The sequence below is a fragment of the Mizuhopecten yessoensis genome, unplaced genomic scaffold (assembly GCF_002113885.1).
Source record: "Mizuhopecten yessoensis strain PY_sf001 unplaced genomic scaffold, ASM211388v2 scaffold10059, whole genome shotgun sequence".
In the NCBI taxonomy this organism is placed as follows: Eukaryota; Metazoa; Mollusca; class Bivalvia; order Pectinida; family Pectinidae; genus Mizuhopecten; species Mizuhopecten yessoensis.
In genome coordinates this window covers 275365-290047 of record NW_018408358.1, presented here as the reverse complement: position 1 = coordinate 290047, position 14683 = coordinate 275365, and positions in this window count along the sequence as shown.

Below are 14683 nucleotides of genomic sequence, written 5' to 3'. Positions count from 1 at the left end.
TAAACATCGAGAAAACGTATGGGGATCAGGCGCAGACGATATAGATGTTGATACGAGTATTCGACGCTTTGAATATACTTACAGTCGCCCCTCAATGGATCCAGCACGTGACACAGTGACCTGATAAGGAGCCAGCGCCCCCTCGGGGTCAAGAACGAATATTCATCCCGTAGACGTACGATGTAAAGAGGGCCACAAATTCTATTACGAGAAATCATCCTCGTGGTATTTCTAAATCGTCCATGTAATGTCTGGTAATGATTTTATGCGCCATATAGCGACCGCCAATGTATCTCTTTAAGTGTTTCGCTACGCTCGCCCGGATATAACGCTATCGATATATGGCTCAAGTTGTTGTTTTGCATTGGCGTAAGCGGCATCGCTCTGATATTTTTTCTCTCGTTTTTTGGTATTTCTTCACGAATTAATATCTGTGCTTATGTGCAGATATTTTTTTTCATTATTCGATCTCTCTGTCATTTTCAGTGGAATAGCTGTAAGTGCTACGTAAAGTAAATATATCCCGGGAGTGGGGCGGGAATGGTGGAAAACTGAGGGTGGAATTTTGCTTTGGTGTAAACGGCATCGCTGTGAGATTTTTCTCTCTCGCTTTTTGGTACTTCTTCACGAATTTAATATCTGTGTTTATGTGCAGGTTTTTTTTCGTGATTCGATATTTCTGTCATTTTCAGAGGAATAGCTGTAAGTGCTACTACGTAAAGTCAATATAACCCGCGAGTGGGGCGGGAATGATTGCTTAATACGAGAAGTGTATTACTGGCAATACTATTATATGATAATGTAGTTTGAGGAGTGTAAACATGTCTATTATATCAATGTGTGATTTAATGTTTGATGAGTGTATATATTGTATGTTGTGTATTTCACACCACTGTTTGACTATATTGTATGACTTCGTGCAACGGGTTCTACTCAATGTATGATTGTATTGTAAGACTTATCTAACAATCATACTGTCTATAATAATGCTGTAAAGTTTATCGTGTGATGCTTGTAATACTGTTTATTACAATGGTGTATGATTGCTTAGTACGAGAAGTATATTACTGTCTATACTATTATATGATAATGTAGTTTGAGGAGTGTAAATATGTCTATTATATCAATGTGTGATGTAATGTATGACGAGTGTTATACTGTCTATCATCATAATTATCACCGTATCATGACTGTAATAGTACCTATTATATCATTGTGTTGTGTTTATAGTACTTTATGGTATGATGCGGGTACTATTATTATTCTCTTTTGTGTGTGTCTGTCCATGTGCATGTGTGTGTCACAATGTAAGGGTGTGACCATGACTGTGAATGCATTTTCTTCTCTTTTAATAGTGTTGAATTGTACGTGTATTGTTCGTTATTTCTGTAACTCTTCATTTCTGGAGGAAATAAAGGAAATAATCATTCGGGGTGCGTAGAACGGGTGTGTCTATGGACGTCGTTGTATTCGTTAAACACCAATGCTTTGGCGGGAATGGGTGAAATTTGGGGGTTTGGTTTTGGTAACAATAGTTTAAAGGAGACCATTAGGATATTGTGAGCAAATGTTATTCGGGAGTTGGGGCTGAGAATTGGGGTTTAATACTTTAATACAAGGGTAAGGGGAAGGGATGTTTTCTGGAGTTGGCGGTGTTTATGGACGCTGGCTGATCCGTAATCCATCAATGCTGGCCAAACGACAGGAAATGACGTAATAAAACAAATTCAAATGTGAAGACATTGTCTCAGAGATATGACCCCGAGCCCCGTTGAGGAAGTGCACCGCCAGGATTGTGAAGGGGTGAGTTGGTGCCTATCACTTTATGCTATATACACCCAAGATTTATCTTTTAGAAGCGCATCTAACATAAATATCATATGCACAACATGTACAACGTGTACAATATTGATTCCATTACGTCAGCGAGATTTGTATCTACAAACTTATCGGGTTAAGTCACGTGGGCGCGCGCTATAGGTCAATATCATTGAATAACGAAACACACATTAAGGAGTAAATAACACATCAACCTCAGTTCGTGATTAAAACTTTCTGCGCAGTTGCATGTATTTGATGAGAAAAAGGTCTTTACGAATGAGAAACGAGAAATCTTCTAATAAAACGCTTACTTCCCGACTGAACCATAAAAATCACCCATTTCTGTTAACGGAACATTTTTTATTGACGCAAAATAATCATTTTATTGCCTTATAAGGGATTAATTGTCTTTTCTAAAACACAGATAGCTAAATACCTTGACACAAAAAAGTAGCATTTTCGCAAACGGATTATAGGACGGTCGTTAGTCGTAGATCATCGTTCATTTAACGAGTTCAAATAGTTTTGTGTACGTAACGACCCGCAGCTCGCTCATGTACAGTGTGTATTTGACCATACAGATCGTGAGTATACTCACTTTGAAATACATTAAGACATTGGTAGATATATGATAGATTTCATTTTGATAATTCTTTAAGGTGAAGGCACCATTGCGTCATTTTAAAGTTTTTAAAGAAGAGTTTCACTCGGATTTTTTCTACTTGGAGTAACCTCCCTTATATATAGAAGACGAATAAACAAAAATATGTCAAAGTTTTACTTTCTACTACAGAGCTGAATGAGCGATTTGTATTTTTTACCTGCGATTTGTATTTTTTACCTGTACAATGATGTGGCCAAATTGTAACAGAGCGCATGATTGATTAAATATAAATCACTGCCTCCGCTAGGGATCGAACCCGGGACGTCTGGCTAACTAGTCTTTCGCTCAACCGATCGAGCTAAAGAGAAGTTCTCTGTAGCCGCGCGATATATTTCGGCTAGTATTTACCAGTGTTACATTTGTTCATGTCATTCGACCCTAGACGTCACACTGCATCAGATAGGTTACAGGTAGGGTGTAGATCTAGCCCCTCCCGTGTTATGTCAATATCGGTTCATACAGACGACTCAGCTGGTGTCCCCCTTCGTCTCTGTTCATGTTCTGAATTTTCCGGATTTTGATTGCTTCTTTGATTTGTTTCAGAAGTAACAAAAAGTTTTTTTCTGGCTTAGAGTAACTTCCCCTGTCATGTGATGTTCTTTTTTCATTTCACAGACTTTGGACTCTTTTTTTGGTGTTATTCATATATAAGCCTCTACGTCGGCATATGTTAACTGTAGGCCTGGCAGTGTTAAAGTCTTGAGTTCTGTAAAATGCATCGCAACATGCGCTTTTAATGAAGTTCTTCTTTTAACTTAAGCACAGATTGCTACAGCAACATTCGTAACAATAAGCTTTAAATGTTTGGTGCTTTTTAGCCTAAGAATCCCCGTACCACTGCAGGAACATCACTAGAAAAGTTCAACCTTTCCTAAATATTGTTTTAATTGTATTCGGGCAGGGCCAGGAAACTAACCGCTGATCAGGTAACTCATTTGGTGTGAGAGACCCTATCGTTCGGGGCTCGAATCCCGATCCGCCCAGGTTGTATGTTAAATTTCAAAACACAGTTCTGTATTAAAAAAAAATATCTCATGATATTTTTTATGGAAGTTCCACAAGGTTTATTTTTTATATAAATTATTCAATATTGTTTTTATCAAAGTGTAATGCAGGTAAAAAAAAAACATGTCGAACTTACCGTTTCTTGGTATGGGGATCCTTTAAGAACGAGAGAATGTATTATAAGTGGTATAGGGATCCTTAAAGAGTTAAATTTCTGCCAAGTGATGCAATTCTGTAGAGAGGTGGTAAACACGTGTATCAAATGTGTGCTTGCGTAGTTTCAAACCTGTATATTTCCCGAAATGTATACAACATAATAATAATAAAAAATGCATGCGCACGAGCGAACATACATGTGGCAGACGCGTTGTAACGTCCTTGATTTTGATTTTTTTTGTTTTAAAGATATTTTACATGAAAAAACAAAAATAGAAAAAAATGCGTTCAAACTTACAGGTGGCAAACACGTTTCAACGGCCTCGCTTTTATTTTGTTTGTTTTAAAGATATTTCGCTAGATATTTAGTAAGTGTTAGATATACTCCGAAGATATTTCATATAACACAACCTAATTAGAAAAAAGCAAAAACAAAAATCTTACTCATGCGGCAACACAAATGAAATTTATTTTGAAACCGAATTCCTTGTCCCAGTTTTACGTATACGTTCGTTAACTCCCTAACTTAAATTCTCATTAAGGGACCACTACAGAGGTGAAGGACTTTTTCTTAACTTACGATCTTATCTTAACTCCATTAATTTTTTCATATGGAAAAAAATAAGTAATTTCCTGAAGTAAATGAATATTTGAGAAACTAATATAAGCCACTCTTACAAAAAATAGAAAAAAAATGTATTTTTTTTATTAATTTCCCACCTAAACAAGAAATAAGACTTGAGGACAGAATTACATGGTGAAGCATGAGTGCGGTTCCATGACTACGGGCCCGGGTGTCCGATAATCATATTATTATCATTATACCTCATGGGCCATGTGATATACAATTACCTTTCCCGATCATCATCCAACGTTTCTTGCTGATAGTGTTTAGCAGTGATTCCACCTCGCGATTAATACTTATTTGTGAGTTCCTTATAATCCTTAAGTTTTTATTTGTCCACCACATCTCTTCCGTCCTTCGCTCCGTCTGAGCTCCTTCCTCCCTTTGTTCCACACACTTCCTTCTTCTCCTTGTCCCTTCGCAGCCCCCTGTCTCTTTGTCCCCTCAAACATCTTTCCTCGCAATGTCCCTTCGTCTCTCATAATCACTTTTAATTCAACAGCCTCTTTTACCACTATGCTACCTCACAGCCCCTGCCCCGCTATGTTACCTCACAGCCCCTTCCCCACTATGCTACCTCACTGCCCCTTCACCACTATGCTACCTCACAGCCCCTTCCCCACTATGCTACCTCACAGACCCTTTCCCACTATGCTACCTCACAGACCCTTCCCACTATGCTACCTCACAGACCCTCCCCTACTATGTTACCTCACAGCCCCTTCCTCACTATGCAACCTCACAGCCCCTTACCCACTATGCTACCACACAGCCCCTTCCAAACTATGCTACCTCACAGACCCTTCCTCACTATGCTACATATGTACCTCACAGCTCCTCCCCCGCTATGCTACCTCACAGTCCCTTCCCCACTATGCTATCTCATAGCCCCTTACCCACTATGCTACCTCACAGACCCTTCCCCACTATGCTACCTCACAGCCCCTTCCCCACTATGCCTCCTCACAGCCCCTTCCCCACTATGCAACCTCACAGCCCCTTACCCACCATGCTACCACACAGCCCCTTCCAAACTATGCTCCCTCACAGACCCTTCCCCACTCTGCTACATCATAGCCACTTACCCACTATGCTACCTCACAGCCCCTTCCCCACTCTGCTACCTCATAGCCACTTCCCCACTATGCTACCTCACAGCTCCTCCCCCGCTATGCTCCCTCACAGTCCCTTCCCCACTATGCTATCTCATAGCCCCTTACCCACTATGCTATCTCACAGCCCCTTCCCCGCTATGCTACCTCACTGTCCCTTCCCCGATATACTACCTCACAGAACCTTCCCCACTATGCTACCTCACAGACCCTCCCCTACTATGTTACCTCACAGCCCCTTCCCCACTATACTACCTCACAGCCCCTTACCAACTATAATACCTCACAGTCCCTTCCCCGCTCTGCTACCTCACAGACCCTTCCCCACTATGCTCCCTCACAGACCCTTCCCCACTCTGCTACCTCATAGCCCCTTCCCCACTATGCTACCTCACTGTCCCTTCCCCGATATACTACCTCACAGAACCTTACCCACGATGCTACCTCACAGACCCTTCCCCACTATGCTACCTCACAGACCCTCCCCCACTATGCTACCTCACAGTCCCTTCCCCGATATACTACCTCACAGAACCTTGCCCACGATGCTACCTCACAGACCCTTCCCCACTCTGCTACCTCATAGCCACTTACCCACTATGCTACCTCACAGCCCCTTCCCCGCTATGCTACCTCACAGCCCCTTCACCACTATGCCCCTTCCCCACTATGCTAGCTCACAGCCCCTTCTATACTACCTCACAGAACCTTGCCCAACCAACTATAATACCTCACAGACCCTTCCCCGCTCTGCTACCTCACAGACCCTTCCCCACTCTGCTACCTCATAGCCCCTTACCCACTATGCTACCTCACAGCCCCTTCCCCGCTATGCTACCTCACAGCCCCTTCACCACTATGCTACCTCACTGTCCCTTCCCCGATATACTACCTCACAGAACCTTACCCACTATGCTACCCCACAGACCCTTCCCCACTCTGCTACCTCACAGCCCCTTCACCACTATACTACCTCACAGCCCCTTCACCATTATACTACCTCAAGCCCCTTCCCCACTATGCTATCTCACAGACCCTTCTTCCCCGCTATACTTCCTCACAGCCCCTTCCCCACTATGCTACCTCACAGCCCCTTCCCAAATATGCTACCTCACAGACCCTTCCCCACTCTGCTACCTCACAGCCCCTTCTCCAACTATGCTACCTCACAGACCCTTCCCCACTCTGCTACCTCACAGACCCTTTCCTACTATGCTACCTCACAGACCCTTCACCACTATGCTACCTTATAGCTCCTTCCCCACTATGCTATCTCACAGCCCCTTTTCCACTATGCTACCTCACAGCTCCTCCCCCACAATGCTACCTCACAGACCCTTCCCCTCTATGCTTCCTCACAGACCTATCCCCACTCTGCTATCTCACAGCTCCTCCCCCGCTAAGCTATCTATCAGCCCCTTCCCCACTCTGCTACCTCACAGCTCCTTCCCCACTATGCTACCTCAAAGCCCCTTCCCCACTCTGCTACCTCACAGCTCCTTCCCCACTCTGCTACCTCACAGCTCCTTCCCCACTATGCTACCTCACAGCCCCTTCCCCTCTTTGTCTCCTCAGGGGGCCGCGATGACCGAGTGGTTAAGGCGTCTGACTGTCTACTATCACTAGCCCTCCTTGATTTGGTCTTGGGTTCGAGGTCTACGGGGGGCCGGTCACCAGGTAAATATACGTAGCCGCAGGTCAGTGTGTTTTTTCCGGATCCTCCAGTTTTCCTCTTCTATCAAAATATGGGACGTCCTGGAATTTCCATGACTTTTAATATGACATAAAACACAAAAAATCAAACCAAGTCTTCTCATTGCCGCTTTCTCTCTTTGTTCCCTCACAAACTGCCTTTTTTGTCCCCTTTATCCATTTTCCCTCCTTTCTTCTGCCACAGCCATTTCCTTCCTTTGTCTCCTTATATTACTTTCCCTCATTTGTTCCCTTACAACAAAGGTCATCTTCGTCAGACGGACGAGAATCAGTCATGCGATGTTTATCGCTGAAGTTAATAAGAGCCGGAAAACGCATTCTAGATGTTCAGATAATTTAGTCCACGCTTTGCATAACCATTTGGAAATGCTTGACCCGTCAGAGAAGAATTCTCTGAGAAATGGTCCATTCCGGGGTTTGCAGAATCGCCACGAAAAGAATAAACATGTAATCAGATAGATAGCGTTTTTTTACAGGGGTCTTCAAAAAGAAACAAATGAACGTTTCTTTGTCTGGTTATATAGAGTAAAGCTGCTCATATTTGAGACAACTAAACTCAGCATTTTAAATAACTCATAAAACCCTATTTAACTTTAAATCCGTTGAAGGCTAGGTGGGTTGGTGGGAGTAGTGTGGCAGATTTCAATTACACATAGGATTACGGTCGCCTTCTAACGTTGGAGAGTTTACCTTAGCTCAGTGGTAGAACGTCGGACTAGGAATCTAGGGATCGCGGGTTCGATCCCCGGTGGAAACACATGATTTTCTTCCCTGATACAATTGATTTAGATGCTTTCATCTTTGTGAAATGGCTTATTTAATAATCTGGTCCAAGTTAACATGAATAAATGATATTTCACATTGATCAAGGGGGAACTCTTCTGCACGAGAGGAGAGAATTAGGGTAATGTCGAGTGTATCTTTAACATATAATTAAGTCTCGTTTTTCACGGACATGTCATACACATCAGTGTCTGAAGGTTTTACACAAGAAAGCCGTCTGGATTATTTTGAGATCATAGATAAGCATCTTGTAAATGGCAATTTATAAAAATGTATTCAATGTTGTAAGTAAGTCCTTTCATCGTTGCAGGAAACCGCATTAACTTAACAAATAACAATTATCATGACATTTTTATATTATCATAGAAATCTTTGATTGTCTTGATAATAAAATGTCTTGTAAGACCACACGAAATCAATGTTAAGTTCTTAAGGGTCGATCAGTCTTGATATAGTGAAAACTGACTTAAATACCTGTCTATAACGACTACTTCTTTAAAAATACCATATATGTCTATGATGACTACCTGATATGACGATCGTCTCTATAAGGACCACGTATTTATAATGACCACCTGTCTATGACGATCGTCTCTCGATAAGGATCATCTGTCTATAATGACCACCTATCTAAAACAACCACATGTTTATAACGATCGTCTCTATATAAGGACCATATTTCTATGATGACCAACTGTCTTTAACGATCGTCTCTATTACGAACAACTTTCTATAACGACAATCAGTCTATAATGATCACCTGTCTATACAAATACAGTAAAAATAACCTGTGTATTAAGACTTCCGGTCTACGAAGATCACCTGTCTAAAATAGTACCTGTCTATGACATAAGTTTTAAGGATACACTTACATGTAACAGCTGTGTCAATCAATCTCCATTAACCGTCTTAAACACGAGTTTAGATATGATTAGATTAATAAAACTCCTTATGTATTTTTTCTTTTTTCAAAGTTATATTCTAAATACGGATTTTTGTTTTTTTTTGTTTTTTGTTTTTGAATATTTATGCAGATTTCTATACCAGTGAGAGTTATCATGTCACAGAAAACCATTTCATATTACGTAATGTTAAATCAACGACCTTCCTAATTCTAATTGAAACAAACATTTAATATAAAATGTGAACTTGCACCGCCATTAGCGATATCTTGCTTGCTTGCAATATCTAAAACGCTTTCCAGGGAACTACAAAACGTAATCGAAAATGATAAAAAAAAAATCCTAATATCACACTACAAAATCACAGAGTCTGTAATTAACAAAAGATTTTAAACATTCTTCTATCATCATAAAAATCTTGGAAATCTGGCGCTTAGCGATACTATCTCAATGTTATAATTAGCTGTGTCTGCTTTATGGATGATCAAAATAACACACACTTTGTGTATCTTAATGATGTTAGCAAAACAAAAACACAAAAAAATATGTAAAAGGTAAACCAACCAAGAGTTTTGCGATAGACTTAGCTAGAAAAGCTACTTGAAAATGAAGCTGCGATACCACAACGTGTCATCGTCTTTAATTACCTTCACCTATAAAAGAGTTCCAAGCAAGGGAAATTATCTGTCGTATTTACCAATTGTTCCAGCCGACACAGCTGGTTGGATTAAACATCAAAGAAACAGCCATCATCTCGCGTGCTGCGTTGTATCACAACTCTGTATGAAATTTTACTCATATTTACACAGAAAAAAATATAAAATTATTTCTCCGCCGTAAAGAAGTCATATAAAAGCATCATGAATCTCAGACACAGTGCGGAATAATTTCCAAGGGGATTATTTTCCACTGCGCTTGCGTGATCAAAAATTAACTGGCTAGAGAGTTTTTCGTGAAGTCTGTCCTGTAAAGCGTACCAAAAACCTTGTTAGTATCGGTATAAAACTCAAAACACATTATTCAAGCACTTTAATTAATGATCGCGTTCAAAGATTTCCAGTGTGTTCCCGCCGATATAAAAGGCTGTTTGGCGAAACGATCGCGTGCGGAGCTGATGTTGCTTGAATAATCCATCGGATGTTGTTTTAAGTCGAAGGCCAATACCTAAAGCATGCTAGGTGGGCCACACACAAATACACATACTAACCAGCTTTAAAATCGACAGAAACAAAGTGAAAAAGCCATGTCAGCGGATTCATTTAAAAAAGGCAGAGTGGTAAAATGAGGTTACGATTAACATAAATAACTTTAGGGTCGTTGGCTCGAGTTCTGCTACACAAGTACATACACATACTGTGTTTACTGTGTACATCATCAGGACACGTAATCCACAAATGATGGTTCCAGTATGCGTAGCTGTACAATTAGGAACCTGTATTAAGGGAAGTTATTTCACGATAATTCAAGAACTTTTCGTTCCGGTTCGTAAGTATGGATTGTATAAACATTTTGACGGCGTATATGGTACTGCCGTATGAACGCAGTTGCTTTAAACTTTGTTTTATTCAGATTTTGTTTGACAATACATCGAAATACCAATGGTACATTTTATAGAACAGAAAGGGAAACAAAAACAAGTGTCGTGACACTTATGTAAATTTGTTACCTAATTGATAATACANGGGGGGGGGGGGGGGGGGGGGGGGGGGGGTAATGGATTTGTATGCAGTGGAAACCAATAATACATCAATGTACATGTGATCATCAGGTGGTAATATCATATTGCTATATTGCAATGAGTTTGTGGAACACGATTCTGCAAAATATAACTATGCAATAGTAGGTGAAAATTTCAGCAATGCTGTAAATGGACACTCGATAAATGTTAGAAATGTATATACAAATTACATATCACAAATTACCACTAAATACGTATTGACAAATTGAGTATGTCACAAAGCACCGCCATGATTATTAAAAACGTTGCAGTTCACATACTAGCCGTCAAACCTATCAAATATAAGTCAATCAAACGCTTTCCCGCCTCGTCCCTGGCACGTCCTGCTCTTTCAAGGTAACCCATCACTTTATCAATCTATCATAGCCAGTCACTGACATGATATGGTATATATTAATGCAATGGCAAAAACACTGAAAAAGCATATCAATCCAAATAAATTTTTAAACATACTAGCAAAACGAATTCAACACAACATATATATATATCTCAAAATGAAATTGTAAAAGGGCTATTCGTTTATATACGCAGTTGGCAACTAACATATTCTATGGTGCGCGTCAGCGCTTCATAAAGAATATTTCCATTGCCAACTGCGTTCATACTATCGTATACGCCGTCAAAATGAAGGTCATTCCTTATATTTACATCATAAATGATGTCCAAATGCTATACAAAGAATAAAACATTCGAAGCGGGTTGCTACGATGGTAACTACGGTAGCTGTGGTTGCTAGGATACTTATATAGTTTCAGTAAATCTTCATCTATACATTGGTAAACACTGTTTTTCTTCTTTTCGTCACTTGTTACTTTTTAATTAAGAAATATTAGTAGCACTTCGAACATTTTTTATTCATTTATAATGGTCGTTATGTACACGCATTGACACACTGCTCTGGTAGTGACGCGGTCGAAGGTCGCAAAAGAAAACCGCCATTGGTTGCTTTACGGTCAAAGAATTTTGAACGTACATCCATGGAATAAGACGTTTGCCAGCATCCATTTGTTACAAATATAGTCCATTTTTCTAGATGTTGAATGAACCAAACAATGGCTGTCAATGTACTGTCATCGTGCTGAAGCTAGAACGGCGCCATATTTGAGACATATATCAATCCGCCGAACCCTTTTTCTTTGCGTATACGCTAATTCATACGCAGTCAAAGTTCACTAAGCTGAAGAATGGGGAGATGTTTAAAATAAATCAAAATGACGTCACTTTTAAGAATGTCAGCCGAATTAGTTCTGAACATCTTAAAAGCGTTGGCTTGTATATACTCCGTAGTCAAGATTTGGGGAAAATGTAGTTCCCAAACCGGGGTCACTTAGTGCACCTATATAGGACATAATTATTCCACTTAGGTGTCCCACATGAGGCACGTGTATCTTGCATACGCAAAGCAGGCGGATATTATTGTACTAGATAGGGCAGATGAGACCATATGAGACTTTGAATTCAAGTAATATATTTTAATTTCCCAAATCATCTTTGCTTTTTAAACATATGAGAATACATCTTCGCAATTATTTTGAACTTTCAATGTTTCTGTCCTGTGCGTTGACGGGAAGAAGAGATTAACACTTATTCACATAAATCAAGTTATATATAATTGAGATGAGTGGACATTTGTCATCGACATTTTCCCGTTTAGAATATTGCGTGACAAACGGTATCACAGCCAGTGATTACCCAAGACAGTTTCAGAGCGTTGTGTGGTACCGTCCAATGCACGACTTCAATATCTCAGACAAGCTTGTAATTCGAGCTATCGATGTGCCGGTCTGTGTATTCAAGTTCTGATTCGATTGTGTGCGATCGATGTTCACATGATACATATAGAATATACATATAATACTTACATTGCTATCACAACAGAGTTCCCCTCGTGCAGAGCGCGAGACATTACGTGAAGAGACGTTCGGCTCATTAATCGCGCGTAAAGGAATATTATATTATATATTTCTGTATCTGCGTAAAAAGCTTTCCTTACAATTGTCAGGGTCACCTTGATAACCTTCATCAACAGAAAAAAGAAATGATAAGAGCGGAGTTCTAACAAAACCTTTGTGTCTCGGCAATCGGACGCCCCAGTCTCTGCCGTTTACTATACGGACACTTTACCGTTCCGAACACCTCGGCAGATTACATTGATTTCAATATAATAACATCAAATGACCCTCAGTGAATCAGTCGAGGGGTTCCGAATTCAGAGTGTCGTCTAGCACAGAATGAACGTATATTTTGCCGAGGTGTTTCAAATGTGTTGCTGCTTAAAAAGCTGCGGCCGAGATCTACGAGGAAACATGAACTCCATGTTATACAGGTGTATTAAGAGATTGAGATATGCGCGGCAAGACCGGGGCTCGATCCCGGGATACTCCGAACTCTGGACGGACGCTAGATACCAATTGATCTGCCTGGTCGCCGACTATCGACCAAGTCCAGTTCCGCTACACACGGAAGACCGGAACGTGTCACGTTTTACAATTTGCCCCGTGTACTGCTGTTCCCTTGGTTTAAACTTTGTTTTATTAAAAAAAAAAATGACAATACATCGAAATACATGTTTTATAAAACAGAAAAGGAAACAAAGACAAGTGTCGTGACACTTATGTAAATTTGTTACCTGCTTAGTAATCAGCTTTTCAACAGTAGCTAAAAGAATGAAGTAATATGTACAATAGAATAATTACGGGAATAGGGGAGGGGGTAATGGATTGGTATGCAGTGGAAACCAGGAATGAATAAAATATCAATATACATATGATCATCAGATGGTAATATCATATTGCTCTATTGCAATGAGTATGTGGAACACGATTCTGTAAAATATAACTATGGAATAGTAGATGAAAATGTCAGCAGTCCTGTAAATGGACACTCGAAAAAGGTTAAAATGTATATAAAAGTTACATAGAATAAATCACCACTAAATCAACTATTGACAAAATTAGTATGACACAAGGCACCGCCATGATTATTAAAAACGTTGCAGTTCACATTCTAGCCATCACACTTATCAAATATAAGTCCATAAAACACTTTCACGCCTCGTCCCTGGTACGTCCTGCTCAAACAGTCATAATCATGGCGAGTTTGCAATGGCAAAATCACTGAATAAGCATATAAATCCAAATACATTTTAAAACATAGTAGTAAAACGAATGCAACACAACATACATATATATATAACTATATATGTCAAAATGAAATTGTTAAGGACTATTCGTTTATTTGAAATCATTTAGTTTTGAGTATATCATTTTGGACGGCTAGAAAAATCGTAGTGTTTTCTTGATGGGTTAGAGAGTCATCGCCAAAAATTAAAAGATTAGTTGATAGTTGATACGGCAAACTCAGAATATGAAGCTGTCTAAGTGATGTATATTTATTACATTTTAGCAAATAATGTGTTGAGTTCTCAATGGCACCGCAGGAACAATTCGGGGATGGTATGATGTTTTTCGTAAACAAGTGTTCTTTTAGGGAGCTACATGACATACGCAGTCTTGCGTGGTAGATTTGACCCAGACGTGAACCCTGAAAGTAGTATGAAGGTGGACATGATTTACTATTAGATTTCAGAAAGGCTTTTAAATGGGAAATGGAAGGGTTATTTCTAATATGTAATGGAAGAGAATTCCAATTGTTTACAGCAGAAGGAAGAAATGCATTTAGATAAATATTTGTTTTACAAAGAATAGGTGACAGACATGATGGGTCAGAAAGTCTGGTATTATAACTATGAACATCACTAACTGAATTAGGTAAGAGATTATACAGATACTCTGGAGTATTTTGATAAAACATTTTATGGAATTGTAACAATTTATGATTAAGTCTACGGTCTATTAATTTATTCCATCCAACTTCTGTATATAGTTTGTCTAAGCTTACAAGTTTAGTAGCACCTGAAACAATCCTAGCAGCTTCCAAATTAACATTCTCTAGTTTAGAAATATATTCTTTGGGAATGCTATCCCAGACAGTATCAGCATATTCTACAAGTGGTCTAATAAACGAAAAATATATATTTTGTAATGTTTGCCTGTCGAGTTTAAATTTTAGAGATCGCATAATATTTAATCTAGACGTTGCTTTCTGAATTATTTGTTTAACATGTTCAACCCAACTGCAATTATTCGAAAAAAGAACTCCAAG